The sequence below is a fragment of the Anomaloglossus baeobatrachus genome, chromosome 3 (assembly GCF_048569485.1).
Source record: "Anomaloglossus baeobatrachus isolate aAnoBae1 chromosome 3, aAnoBae1.hap1, whole genome shotgun sequence".
Taxonomy (NCBI): domain Eukaryota; kingdom Metazoa; phylum Chordata; class Amphibia; order Anura; family Aromobatidae; genus Anomaloglossus; species Anomaloglossus baeobatrachus.
This window is the reverse complement of record NC_134355.1, coordinates 342,071,259-342,084,279: the sequence shown is the minus strand read 5'-3', so window position 1 is coordinate 342,084,279 and position 13,021 is coordinate 342,071,259. Positions and strand designations below refer to the sequence as shown.

Sequence of the window (13,021 nt, the reverse complement as noted above, 5' to 3'; positions counted from 1 at the left end):
AAGTGTGAAAAATAGGATGAGACGATAATCCATGTTGCAAATCCAATTAAATGAGTTTAATGTGACATTAAGCCTCAACAAAAAAAAATAGTTATGCTAATTGTATTAAATTATAATCATATGCTAAGCTGGTCGTGTGTGTGCTCGCAACACTACGGCAAATGTGAAAGCATCCGAAGTTCACTCAATTTTCTATGGTTGTCAAGTTGGCGGACAGACAGGTAACGCTTACAATGCAATAATCTGTACATAGAAAACTAGCACCAAGTCATCTGCAACTAATGGCTAGAAAAGAGAGAAAAAAGCATTCATCCCTCGTAATGTGACCAAACACCAAATGTCATCATTAATGAAGAACTACTCTATTACAGTGTCTCTTTCTGAAGAAAGCCTGCGAGTCCTGCTTTACCTCTCTGATTAACAGCTTATCCTGAATGTGTCTGTGTATAGGGAGAGCTCAAAATCATTCTATGTGAGTAGGGATGAACAAAAATCACAGGGTTTCTTTTTAGAATTAGAGCACCACTCCAGCAGTTTTCCTTTTTCCAGCTCTAGAGTGGTGTTTTGAACTGGAGTCCCTTGCCCCCGGTCTGTTCAGTTCTACGTAATGTCACTGTTGTGTCAAATTTAAGCTACTTCTTGATGATCGGGTTCATAGTGTTCCATGGTATATCTAATGCCATGGAAAAAAATTTGTACGCTTCTCTTAACTGATACATTTTAACAATGAGATCCCTTTGTTGTGTTGTAAGCTATTTATGGTCTATGATTTGGGTAAAAAATGCAACTAAGGGCCGCTTTACACGCTACGACATCGCTAAAGCGATGTCGTTGGGGTCACAGAATTTGTGACGCACATCCGGCCACGTTAGCGATGTCGTTGCGTGTGACACCTATGAGGGATTTTGAATCGTTGCAAAAACGTTCAAAATCGCTAAATCGGTGACATGGGGGTCCATTCCCAATTATCGTTGCAGCTGCAGGTATGATGCTGTTCATCGTTCCTGCGGCAGCACACATCGCTATGTGTGACACCGCAGCAAAGAGGAACCTCACCATACTTGCGTCCGCCGTCAATAAGGAAGGAAGAAGGTGGGCTGGATGTTACGTCCCGCTCATCTCCACCCCTCCGCTTCTATTGGCAGGCCGCTTAGTGACATCGCAGTGACGCCGAACTCACCTCCCCCTTGAGGGAGGGATTGTTCGGCGGTCACAGCGACGTCGCTGAACAGGTATGTGCATGTGACGCTGCCGTAGCAATAATGTTCGCTACATCAGCGATTACCACATATCGGCCGTACGACGGGGGCGGGTGCTATCGCGCTCAACATCGCCAGGAAATGCTAGCAATGTCGCAGCGTGTAAAGCGGCCCTAAGAAAATGTCAGGAAAATCCGACTAGAACATCTAAACTTTACATGGGATTAAACAGAATCACTTATATGATAGCAGCGGTGTAGTCACTACTATTTAACATGCATTTAAATGTGATTGGCTAATTCTGAATACAACATCACCGATTAAAAGAAAGCGTTCAAATTTATTCAACCACATCATTTTAGTTTTGTTAGATTTATTTTCCACCTTCAAATAATTTTGCTTTCTTTCTTAATGGATTTGTGAAGATTATGTTAACATTAAATGTGACAAAAGTTCTGAAATGATTCTTCTTGTTATGATTGTTTTATATGACAACCTGGCATTTTACAGAAGTGCGCAGACTTTTTATATCCACTGTAGCGGAGAGCTACCATCTAATGTTTATGAGGGCTTTAAGTGTACTGCATGACTATTACAGAGGCAATGCGAAAGCTAGTGTCACTTTATGGAAACTCTTAGTTCCAGGCATGGGAGACTGCAAGAGCAGTGTAACAAATTTTGGTACAGGCTCAACCAGGGTCCCTTTTCAGGCAATGCTAGGTAATTAGAACCACACCTCTAGAACAGCATAGGTCAAAGTAAAGTGGATGTCCACTACTTGGACAACCCCTTCTCATTCCCCTTGTTCACTCTCGTAAAAATAAATAAGCCTATACTCACATTCGGTGCGACCGTCGTTATAGTGTTGTCTGATGCCGTGTCATCGGGGCCCACGTGACATTGTTATGACACCTGAGCGCCATGTCCAATCAGTGTCCGGGATCTGTCTCCCACCTTCGGACGTTTGACCAGGATATGAGCGCTGTGCTGACTTCCTACTCAAACGACCAAAGGTGGAGAACTCCTTTAACTGCTAAGATCATTGAGTATTACATGCAAATGACAGACCATCAATATACGCCTGTCTATTAGTTTGATATTAGCTCTTGGCCTTATTCAGTAGGACATAGGGCAACATCATATGGTTCAGGTGCTGCACAGGACCAAAAACTACAACCCCCTGTAGTCATTAATGCCTGCATTGTTCTATGGATAAAACAGTCTAAATTATGCAGATATTGGTCATCATAGTTGGCTGGGGTTCCAGGTCACGTGAGTCAGCCAAACTACTTTTCTTACACTTATACACTGTTTTGGATAGACAAGCTAAAATACTGCTAGCGCAGAGATTAGCTGCAAAATATTTCTAAGAAATCATAAATCAGTCAGTCAGATGCTGAAACTCTTACAAAATTAGTTCAAAATTAATACCTTTATTCTGTCATTTTGAACATTGTGTCCTATCAGGAGGCATCCTCTTATAAAGCACTAGTAGCTTACCAGATTCATATAAAGCTTTGTAGAAAGAGATTCAATATCTCAGCAATTTATTCATTGAAATCGCTGCCCTCTCTAGTCTTCAAAGTCCAGGTGCTGATCCTTCTCAGTGACTGACCGCTACACCTGCATGCATGCACACACACGGAAGGCTGTCAGTCACCGAATGACCCTGCCCACTGGACTATAACTTCAGAATATCAGGAATGTCAATCAATAACTTTCAAGCTTTATTAGCAAAATACCCACGGCTTCGCTTGTGGAAAATATGTTAAATTGTTAGTTACACTTGCTAAGGTTTCATTTTTAGTTTCACCCTGCAGTTGACATCTTCAGTGTTTAAAATTTGTTTTTTCAACTCTTTTTTTTAGTTTGAGGTTAACAGTTGTTAATTTCTACAAATTTGTCCTAACACTAAGGCAAACAAGAACTACTTTTCGAACAAATTTTTAGTAAATATTAAAAAAATAATCTCTGCTTCCTTTCCAGCCGGGACACGTATTGTTCCCTTGTCTCAGCTGTTTGAGACAGTTTTGCTTTGGTAGCCTTTGGATTAACATGGTTGTCTTTCAAGAGCATTTTAAAAAAACAGAGTATTATGACCCTTAGCAATCACTGCACACTAATCAGGGATCTAATAAGAGAATAAGCAGTACTGACCAAAAGTTTGGACACACCTTCTCATCTCTAGAACTGTTAAGAGGAGACTTTGTGCAGCAGGCCTTCATGGTAAAATAGCTGCTAGGAAACCACTGGTAAGGACAGGCAACAAGCAGAAGAGACTTCTTTGGGCTAAAGAATACAAGGAATGGACATTAGACCAGTGGAAATCTGTGCTTTGGTCTGATGAGTCCAAATTTGAGCTCTTTGGATCCAACCACCGTGTCTTTGTAGAAAAGGTGAACGGATGGACTCTACATGCCTGGTTCCCACTGTAAAGCATGGAGAAGGAGGTGTGATGGTGTGGGGGTGCTTTGCTGGTGACACTGTTGGGGATTTAGTCAAAATTGAAGCACTACTGAACCAGCATTGCTACCACAGCATCTTGCAGCGGCATGCTATTCCATCCGGTTTGCGTTTAGTTGGACCATCATTTATTCTTCAACAGGACAATGACCCCAAGCACACCTCCAGGCTGTGTAAGGGCTATTTGTCTAAGAAGGAGAGTGATGGGATGCTACGCCAGATGACCTGGTCTCCACAGTCACCAGACCTGAACCCAATCGAGATGGTTTGGGTGAGCTGGACCGCAGAGTGAAGGCAAAAGGGCCAACAAGTGCTAAGCATCTCTGGGTTCTCCTTCAAGACTGTTGGAAAACCATTTTTGGTGACTACCTCTTAAAGCTCATCAAGAGAATGCCAAAAGTGTGCAAAGTAGTAATGAAAGCAAAATGTGCTACTTTGAAGAACCTAGAATATAAGACATATTTTCAGTTGTTTTACACTTTTTAAGTATTTCATTGCACATGTTTTAATTCATAGTTTTGATGCCTTCAATGTGAATCTACAATTTTCAGAGTCCTGAAAATAAAGAAAACTCTTTGAATGAGAAGGTGTGTCCAAACAAAGTCTCCTCTTAACAGTTGTTCTAGAGATGTGTCTGCTGCTAGAACTCTGTGTGGCATTGACCTGGTCTAGAATCTGAGCTGCTGTTAACCTGTGATTTCTGAGGCTGGTGACTCGGATAAACTTATCCTCCGCAGCAGAGGTGACTCTTGGTTTGCCTTTCCTGAGCCGGTCCTCATGTGAGCCAGTTTCTTTGTAGCGTTTGATGTTTTTCGCCACTGCACTTGGGTACACTTTCAAAGGTTTCCCAATTTTTTGGACTGACTGACCTTCATTTCTTAAATTAATGATGGCCACTCGTTTTTCTTCACTTAGAATGTTTATTATAGCAAGAATAAAAGCTGCTAACAGTCTATTCAGTAGGACTATCAGCTGTGTGTCCACCAGACTTCTGCACAACACAACTGATGGTCCCAACCTCATTTATAAGGCAAGAAATCCCACTTATTAAACCTGACAGGGCACACCTGTGAAGTGAAAACCATTTCCGGTGACCACCTCTTGAAGCTCATCAAGAGAATGCCAAGATTGTGCAAAGCAGTAATCAAAGCAAAAGGTGGCTACTTTGAAAAACCATGAATATAAGACATATTTTCAGTTGTTTAACTCTTTAAGTATTTCATTCCACATGTGTTAATTCATAGTTTTGATGCCTTCAATGTGAATCTATAATTTCCAGAGTCATGAAAATAAAGAAAACTCTTTGAAAGAGAAGGTGTGTACAAACGTTTGGTCTGTACTGTGAATATATTATATATATATATAGCTGCACCTATGCTCTGGAACACACTACCAAGAGCAATCCGATTAATTCCCAACATCAACACCTTTAAGCTGGCCCTAAAAACGCATCTCTTCAGGTTAGCCTATAACCTCATCTCCCTTATCTAATCTAGTCCCTTTCTGCCCTTCATAAAATTAACTTCCAATTCTTGTCCCCTGTACTTGTATAAATTCTGGCTGAAGATGGGTTCATTCATGCAGCCGGTTTTGAATACCCTATTAAATCGATGACTGGACCATATATGACAAGCTTCCCTCCCCCCCCCATTCCCCTTTTGTGCCTCCCCTATTTTCTCATAGACTGAAAGCTTACGAGCAGAGCCCTCACTCCTCCTGGTATCTTAATTTTGTTATTTTGTATTGTCTCATTTTGTATGTACATTTCCCCTCTGAATTGTAAAGCGCTGCGGAATATGTTGGCGCCATGGAAATAAAACTTATTATTATTTTAAATATAATATATATATATATCTCCCCCTGTCTGTCTCTCCCCCTGTCTGTCTCTCCCCCTGTCTGTCTCTCCCCCTGTCTGTCTCTCCCCCTGTCTGTCTCTCCCCCTGTCTGTCTCTCCCCCTGTCTGTCTCTCCCCCTGTCTGTCTCTCCCCCTGTCTGTCTCTCCCCCTGTCTGTGTCTGTCTCTTTGTCTGTGTCTGTCTCTTTGTGTCTGTCTCTTACCCTGTCTATGTCTGTTTCTTACCCTGTCTGTGTCTGCCTCTTTCCCTGTCTGTGTCTGCCTCTTTCCCTGTCTGTGTCTGTCTCTTTCCCTGGCTGTGTCTGCCTCTTTCCCTGGCTGTGTCTGCCTCTTTCCCTGGCTGTCTCTTAACCTGTCTCTCTTTCCCTCTTTTTCCCTGTCAGTCTGTCTCTTTGGGTCTGTCTCTTACCCTGTCTATGTCTGTTTCTTACCTTGTCTATGTCTGTCTCTTTCCCTGGCTGCATTGTGACACGCCAACATTCCATATAAGGGTGTGGCTGCGCATTCTTCTGAAGTTCTGGCTGCACTGTGGCTCCCAGCTCCATTCGCTTTAATGGAGGCAGGTTGTTTGGTGAATAACTGTAAAGAGCGGGGTTAAAATTTCCCCTCAAAACATAGCCTATGGCGCTCTCAGGGTCCAGAAGTGTGAGTGTGCAAAATTGTGTGGCTGTAGCTGAGACGGTGCAGATGCCAATCCCGGACAGACACACATACATACACACATTCAGCTTTATATATTAGACTAGCTGTACTACCCGGCTTCGCCAGGGTTAATAACTGTTGTTAACAAAATAGAATGTATTAACATTCCCAGGTTAGAATGTATAAATAGAATGTATTAACGCCCGGGATAGTAACTGTCTGTTTCTCTCCCATTCTCTGTGTGTCTTCCCCTTTGTATATATCTCTCTGTCTCTCTCTGACTGTCTCTGTCTCCGTCTGTCTCAATCTCTTTGTCTGTCTATCTCTGTCTCTTTCCCTGTCTGTCTCTTTCCCTGTCTGTCTCTTTCCCTGTCTGTCTCTTTCCCTGTCTGTCTCTTTCCCTGTCTGTCTCTTTCCCTGTCTGTCTCTTTCCCTGTCTGTCTCTTTCCCTGTCTGTCTCTTTCCCTGTCTGTCTCTTTCCCTGTCTGTCTCTTTCCCTGTCTGTCTCTTTCCCTGTCTGTCTCTTTCCCTGTGTCTGTCTGTCTCTTTGTCTGTGTCTGTCTCTTTGTGTCTGTCTCTTAACCTGTCCATGTCTGTTTCTTACCCTGTCTGTGTCTGCCTCTTTCCCTGGCTGCATTGTGACATGCCAACATTCCATATAAGGGCGTGGCTGTGCATTCTTCTGAAGTTCTGGCTGCACTGTGGCTCCCAGCTCCATTCACTTTAATGGAGGCAGGATTTTTGGTGAATAAGTGTAAAGAGCGGGGTTAAAATTCCCCCTCAAAACATAGCCTATGACGCTCTCGGGGTCCAGAAGTGTGAGTGTGCAAAATTTTGTGGCTGTAGCTGCGACGGTGCGGATGCCAATCCCAGACATACACACACCCATACACACATTCAGCTTTATATAGAAAATGTGTGTGCTGAACGATCTCAAATCTCCGTGATGAAAACCGACTCACAGTCAGACTGTTCTAGTTGTCCATAGCAACCAGAGATCAGCTTTCACTTTACCTTAGCAGCTTCAATGTTGCTCTAGGTAACCAGACTGATCTTACTGTGAGGCAATTCTCATAAATCAGGGGTGGGCAATTAATTTTCCCATGGGGCCGCATGAGAAATTGGGATGGTTTTAGAGGGCCGGACTAATATAATTAACTCAGTTTTACCCAATACTGTATACAGTATATATACTATCCCTTCATAAACAAACAGTAAGTTACGGACTGTGACACCCCTCGTGGCCCTGCACGCACACACACAGACATGTCCATTTTTTTCTCTAGCAGCACGGGTGTCACACGGATCGCACACTGATGTGATCTGTGTGACATCAGTGTGACAAATACCAGAGAAAACACGGGTCTTTTTAATAAAAAGATTTTCTATATTTACCTCTCTCCAGCGCTGCGGTCTCTGGCTCTGCTCCCTCTGCTGCCTCCCGCTCCTTATCGCCGGTAAATATACTCACTGAATATTCACTGCAGTGAGCCGCTGGAAGCAGGGACAGCGCTGGGGACCGCATCCCTGGGTGAGTATACAGGTGTGTGTGTGTGTGTGTGTGTGTTGAGAACCTGGAAGCCGGAGAGCACCTCGGGGACTCGTTACAGTTCCCAATGAACTCTGATGAAACCGTGAAGCTGTAGCGTGGGTGTCGCAGGGGGGGTCATCAGAGTTCATTGGAAACTCCGATGACCTCCTGGAGGTCACTGTGCTTGCAGAATACTCACCTGTCCCTGCGGTGAGGTCCTCAGCGGTGCTGTGCCCAGCGCTGTCACCGTGATGCTCTGGCTTCCAGGTCCTGAGTGTGGTGAATAATCGGTGAATGAGCAGGGGTCAAGAGCGGGAGGCACTCCTATATACTGCACCTGTAATATACATCACTACACTCCTATATACTGCACCTGTAATATACATCACTACACTCCTACATACTACACCTGTAATATACATCACTACTCTCCTATATACTATACCTGTAATATACTACATCACTACACCCCTATATACTGCACCTGTAATACACATCACTACACTCCTATATACTACACCTGTAATATAGATCACTACACTCCTATATACTGCACCTGTAATATACATCACTACACTCCTATATACTGCACATGTATTATACATCACTAGACCCCTATATACTACACCTGTAAAACTACATTCCCATATACTACATCACTACACCCAAATATTACTCACCAGTTACCCCCCCCAACTCCCCATTGTCCCCTTAGGTTATTATTCACCTTTCCCTCCTCAGGTACCTCCGTACGGGCCCCCGCCGAGATGCTTCTTCTCTTGTACGGGCCCCCGCCGCTGCTGTTCTTGTAGGGGCCCCGCCGCTGTTCTTGTAGGGGCCCCGCCGCTGCTGTTCTTGTAGGGGCCCCGCCGCTGCTTCTCTCCGTACGGGCCCGGTTTCTGCAGCTTCTTCTCCTGCCGGGCGGGAACTTTTCCAATGACACGCGCGCGCCGCACTGACGGCATCAGGGCGCGCGTATGTGTCACAGAGAAAGTTGCCGGGCAGGGAACAGAGGACAGATTCCTGCGTTCCGCTGCCTACACTGTGCAGCGCTGCAGGATCTGTCCTCTGTTCCTTCCCTGCCCGGCACGCAGCGTGTGAGGAGGGCAATCTGACCACGGGCCTCCCGGAGCCTGGAGCTCCGGACAACAGGTCAGATTGCCCTCATCACTGACCAGCCAGCAAGGACGCCCTGAGCCAGGCGGGCCGGTCACAGAGGGTAGGTGGGCCAGATGTGGCCCGCGGGCCACCCATTGCCCAGGTCTGTCATAAATGAAGCCCCAGGTATTTGTTCATTGGTTGTGGACAGCTGGTGCTATAGTTCCAGACTTTAAGGCGAGTTATTGGGGGTGCTTCACCTTATCGACTATATGGTGGCTGCCCTTTTAATAGCAACTATTTGAGTGCAGTCGCTTTAACGCTTTACGACCGAATGGGCAAAAACTGTGGTTTTGTATTCAACACACACTCACCAAAGTTCTCGTATATTTCTATAGAGCCTAAATTAAGGAGCCAAATTTCTTGAAAGGGGGAGATTTTGCGTTTTAATATGTAATATGTTCGCAATATTTTTAGGCTGTGTTAACGATGGGTTGTGCATACATACACATACATACATACATATATATATATACACATACATACACATACATACATACATATATACATACATAGAGAGAGAGATTAAAATCTATATAATCAATCTGCTCAGTTTTCCCTTCTTCATACAGGCGCTCTAGCAACAATTTCTTGTTTTATTTAAGATATTAAATTGCAGTAACTCTTTCAGCGATGCTTTAGATTGTGGGTGTCTGGATACTCTGACACCCAAAATACAGTGCATAAGCCTTTAGCTTTTAGGCTACATGCGCACACTGCATTTTTTGCTGCGTTTTTAGCTGCAGTTTTGTTGTCAAAACTTTCTGATATTTGACTTCCCAGCAAAGTCTATGAGAAGTCAGATTTGCTATGCGCACTCTGCAGTTTGTCAGCGGAACTCACACAGCTGAGCACAGGCTCCTTAGAACTAAGCTCGTACTCTGCTGTGAAGATGACTCATGCAGAAGCCGAGCACCTCTGCATTGTCTTCAGAGCAAGTCTCACAGGGCCTGGCCCGTTTCTGATCAATGCCACTTCTGAAGGGCTACTGTTATTTGAAATAAAATGACATTTTTTCAAATGATGGGGGAATGTGGATGAAGTAAGTAAAACTAGGGAATGCTGTACGGGCCCACATTGTGGAAAAGAAAGTTGAGAATTCTGGGGAAAATGATTGTAACTTGTCAGCTGTGAACTACAGCATTTAGATAGTCATTGTTTGACATTGTTCTTGGCATAAAAGTAGCTGTCCAGATTCAACCAGTGGAGGTGCGGAAAAAGCCCAGAGTGCCTGAGCTATGTGGTTTCCATAACTGCCATAGAGATTAATGGGCGTTTCTGAGACAGCGCAGAATAACATATAAGCAATTAATAAAAAACTATACAAAATCTGTTTTGTCATAATTAGAATGGCTTAGTCTAAAGTTAACACTTTACTTGTGCAGCATAAGTAAATAGTATAAAATTTAAAATATGAAGAAAAAAAAACCTATGTCAGAATTGCTGGAATTGTTTCCTTTTCCTCCCCATAAAGAGTTAATAATATGTTATATGAACCCTAAAATGGTTGTTATGGACAAATACAACTCATGCCGAAATAAAAAAGAAAAAAAATCCTCATCTGGTTGACTCAAAGAAAAAAAAAATACATACATACATACATACATACACTAATCCATCCTTGAGTACGAGCCACTAGACTAGAGAATAATTGGTAGTAAAATTAAAGACTATCTTCCATACGGTACACTGTGAAGTTGCCTCCTAATCTCCTATTCCTGTTGTGTTTTCAACTACAAGGTAAAGAATCGAAAAAATCCAATTCACAGTAAGAAATTCAGCTCTAAAGAGTCAATGGTGACCATTCAATATAAAGAATCAGAACTTCCTGCTTCTGGCATAATGGTGTAGGATGTCCTGCTGTTAACATGAAGTCATTCAATACACAACACTGGGAAGCATCGCAACGGAATCATAATCAACTCATACAAGAGGAATGTAGAAAACAAAAAATAATACTGTTCTCTCAGTCTATATCTGATGAAAAAAAAAATGTTGTCGGTCAGATTAAAATTGGCATATATACAGTATTTAACAACGGACAATGTGTATCCGTATACTGTGCCATCCGTTTTTTACATGAAAAGTTCAAAAACTGGTACAAATCCAAACAATTAATTGCAAAGGATCAATTAAAAACAGACGCTACATGGGTAGCGTCAGTATCGCTGCCATTTTTCTTACGCACCCAATCAGTTTAATGAGCGAGTCTGATCCAAAAATAATTCCGAGTAGCACATACTTTTTGACCCACACATTTCCTGGAACTAACCCATTGACTTGCACATAGGCAGCATATGAACTGACAATTAATTAGTCTGAATAAGCCCTTAATAGAACACCGCAACTTAAAGCAACATGTAAATGTCTGCTTACACATTTAGAAAAAAGGATGGCAGAAGTGATCGCTACAATACTGTCGTCACTGAAGGCAATAGCCATGGTGGCCACGGTATGAGGCGAATTGCTGCTGGCTATGGTGCAGTGAATGGTACAAATGGTGGCACAGTATTGGCACATTGGGCTAGTACAGTTATGAGGAAGATGGGGCACTGGCAAACAGACCTCATTGGATGCAGAACCAAGCCTTCAGAGCTCAATGGCTGACATTAATCCCTTAAGACCTGGCCCATTTTGGACTTTTAATACAAAGAATTTTTTTTATTTTCATGTTTTCATTGTTGCCTTCCTGGAGCTATAATTTTTAATGTTTTTGGATGACATAACTGTATGAAGGCTTATTTTTTGTGGAATGAGATATATTGGTCGGTGACACCATTTTGGGTTACATGTACCTTATTACTAAACTTTAACTCATTTAGTGAAGAAATAAAAAAGCAGCTATTATACAATTATATTTTTATGTTTTAAATTTCTCTCTATTCACGTCTTGCAGAAATAAACTGATAACTGTGTTTTAATTGTCAATATATAAGGAGAAGGAAGCACGGCACTCTGCCTATTTTCAGGAGCATGGATAGGGTCGCAACACTTTTAAATATATTTTGTGGGTCACTGATTGTTGTGATACTATAGTTATCTAGTTTCATAAATGTAATGTTTGACAAGAAAAAAAACTGTCTTGTGTTACCTAACTCCGAGAGCTAATAGGGTATTTTGGCCATATCATCATTTTTCTGCATATTTTCCAACTCCAAGCTGTATAAACCTGAATTTTTATTGGATGAAGAAGATCACGTAATGTATTTCTGTAATGAAGGAGGGTGTGACCTAAGGATATCAACACCCTTTATCCAGGAGTGCAGAATTATTAGATAGATTGTTTTAATTGTGCAAAATGGCCAAAAAAGTGAGATGCAGCACTAAAATATAGCTAAAATATGGGGGGTGTGATCACAGAACCATCAAAAGGTTTGTTTCAAATAGCAGGTTCACAAATAAAGTGTTGAGAAAAAAAGATGCACATTAACTGCCAAAGGTTTGAGAAAATTCAAATGTGATGCTGCCAGGAGCCCATTATCCTCCAGTGCTGAACTCCAACCTCCCTGGAGAGCCCAGAAGAACAAGGTGTCCAGTGTTCAGAGACACGGCCAAGGTGAGGAGGGCTGAGATGAGAGTGAGTTTTGATGGAGTGGATGGATGGGCCCGTGGCTGGACCTTTACTTTGCCTCAGACACCAGAAAGATGGAGGTGGGCACTGCTATGAGCTGGTATAATTAAAGATGAGCTAGTTGGACCTTTTCGGGTTGAAGATGGAAGGAAAGTCATCTACCAAACCTACTGCCAGTTCTTAGAAAAACCTTCTTAAAGCAGTGGTACAGGGAAAAGTCTGCATCTTCCAGGAAAACCATCATTTTATGCAGGACAATGCTCCATCATATGCACCAAAGTCTCCCAGGCTTGGCTGCCAGTGAGGCCTTAAAGTTATAAGAATAATGACATGGCCCCAACCACCCCTGACCTAAACCCCATTGAGCCCTTCTTACACAGATTTACAGTGAAAGAAAACAGTCACTTCTCAGCACTGTCTGGGAGTCTATGGTTGGTACTCCCAAAAAGTTGATCGTCAGCAGATTAAAAAAATAACAGACTCCATGGATGGAATTGAAAAGTCATAAACTGTAATTGAAAAGAAAGGTGTCCATATTGTTCTGTGACATTTTTTTTTAATGTCAGAAATTTAGTTTGTAAATTTTGATTTGTTTAGTTACTA

At 42.6% G+C, this 13,021-nt stretch overlaps 1 protein-coding gene across 2 annotated transcripts in view; it reads right to left on the bottom strand.

Moving 5' to 3' along the window:
- ASCC3 (activating signal cointegrator 1 complex subunit 3) overlaps window positions 1-13,021 on the bottom strand; it is an 812,216-nt gene that overhangs the window by 621,013 nt on the left and 178,182 nt on the right. The gene's annotated exons all lie outside the window — the stretch shown is intronic.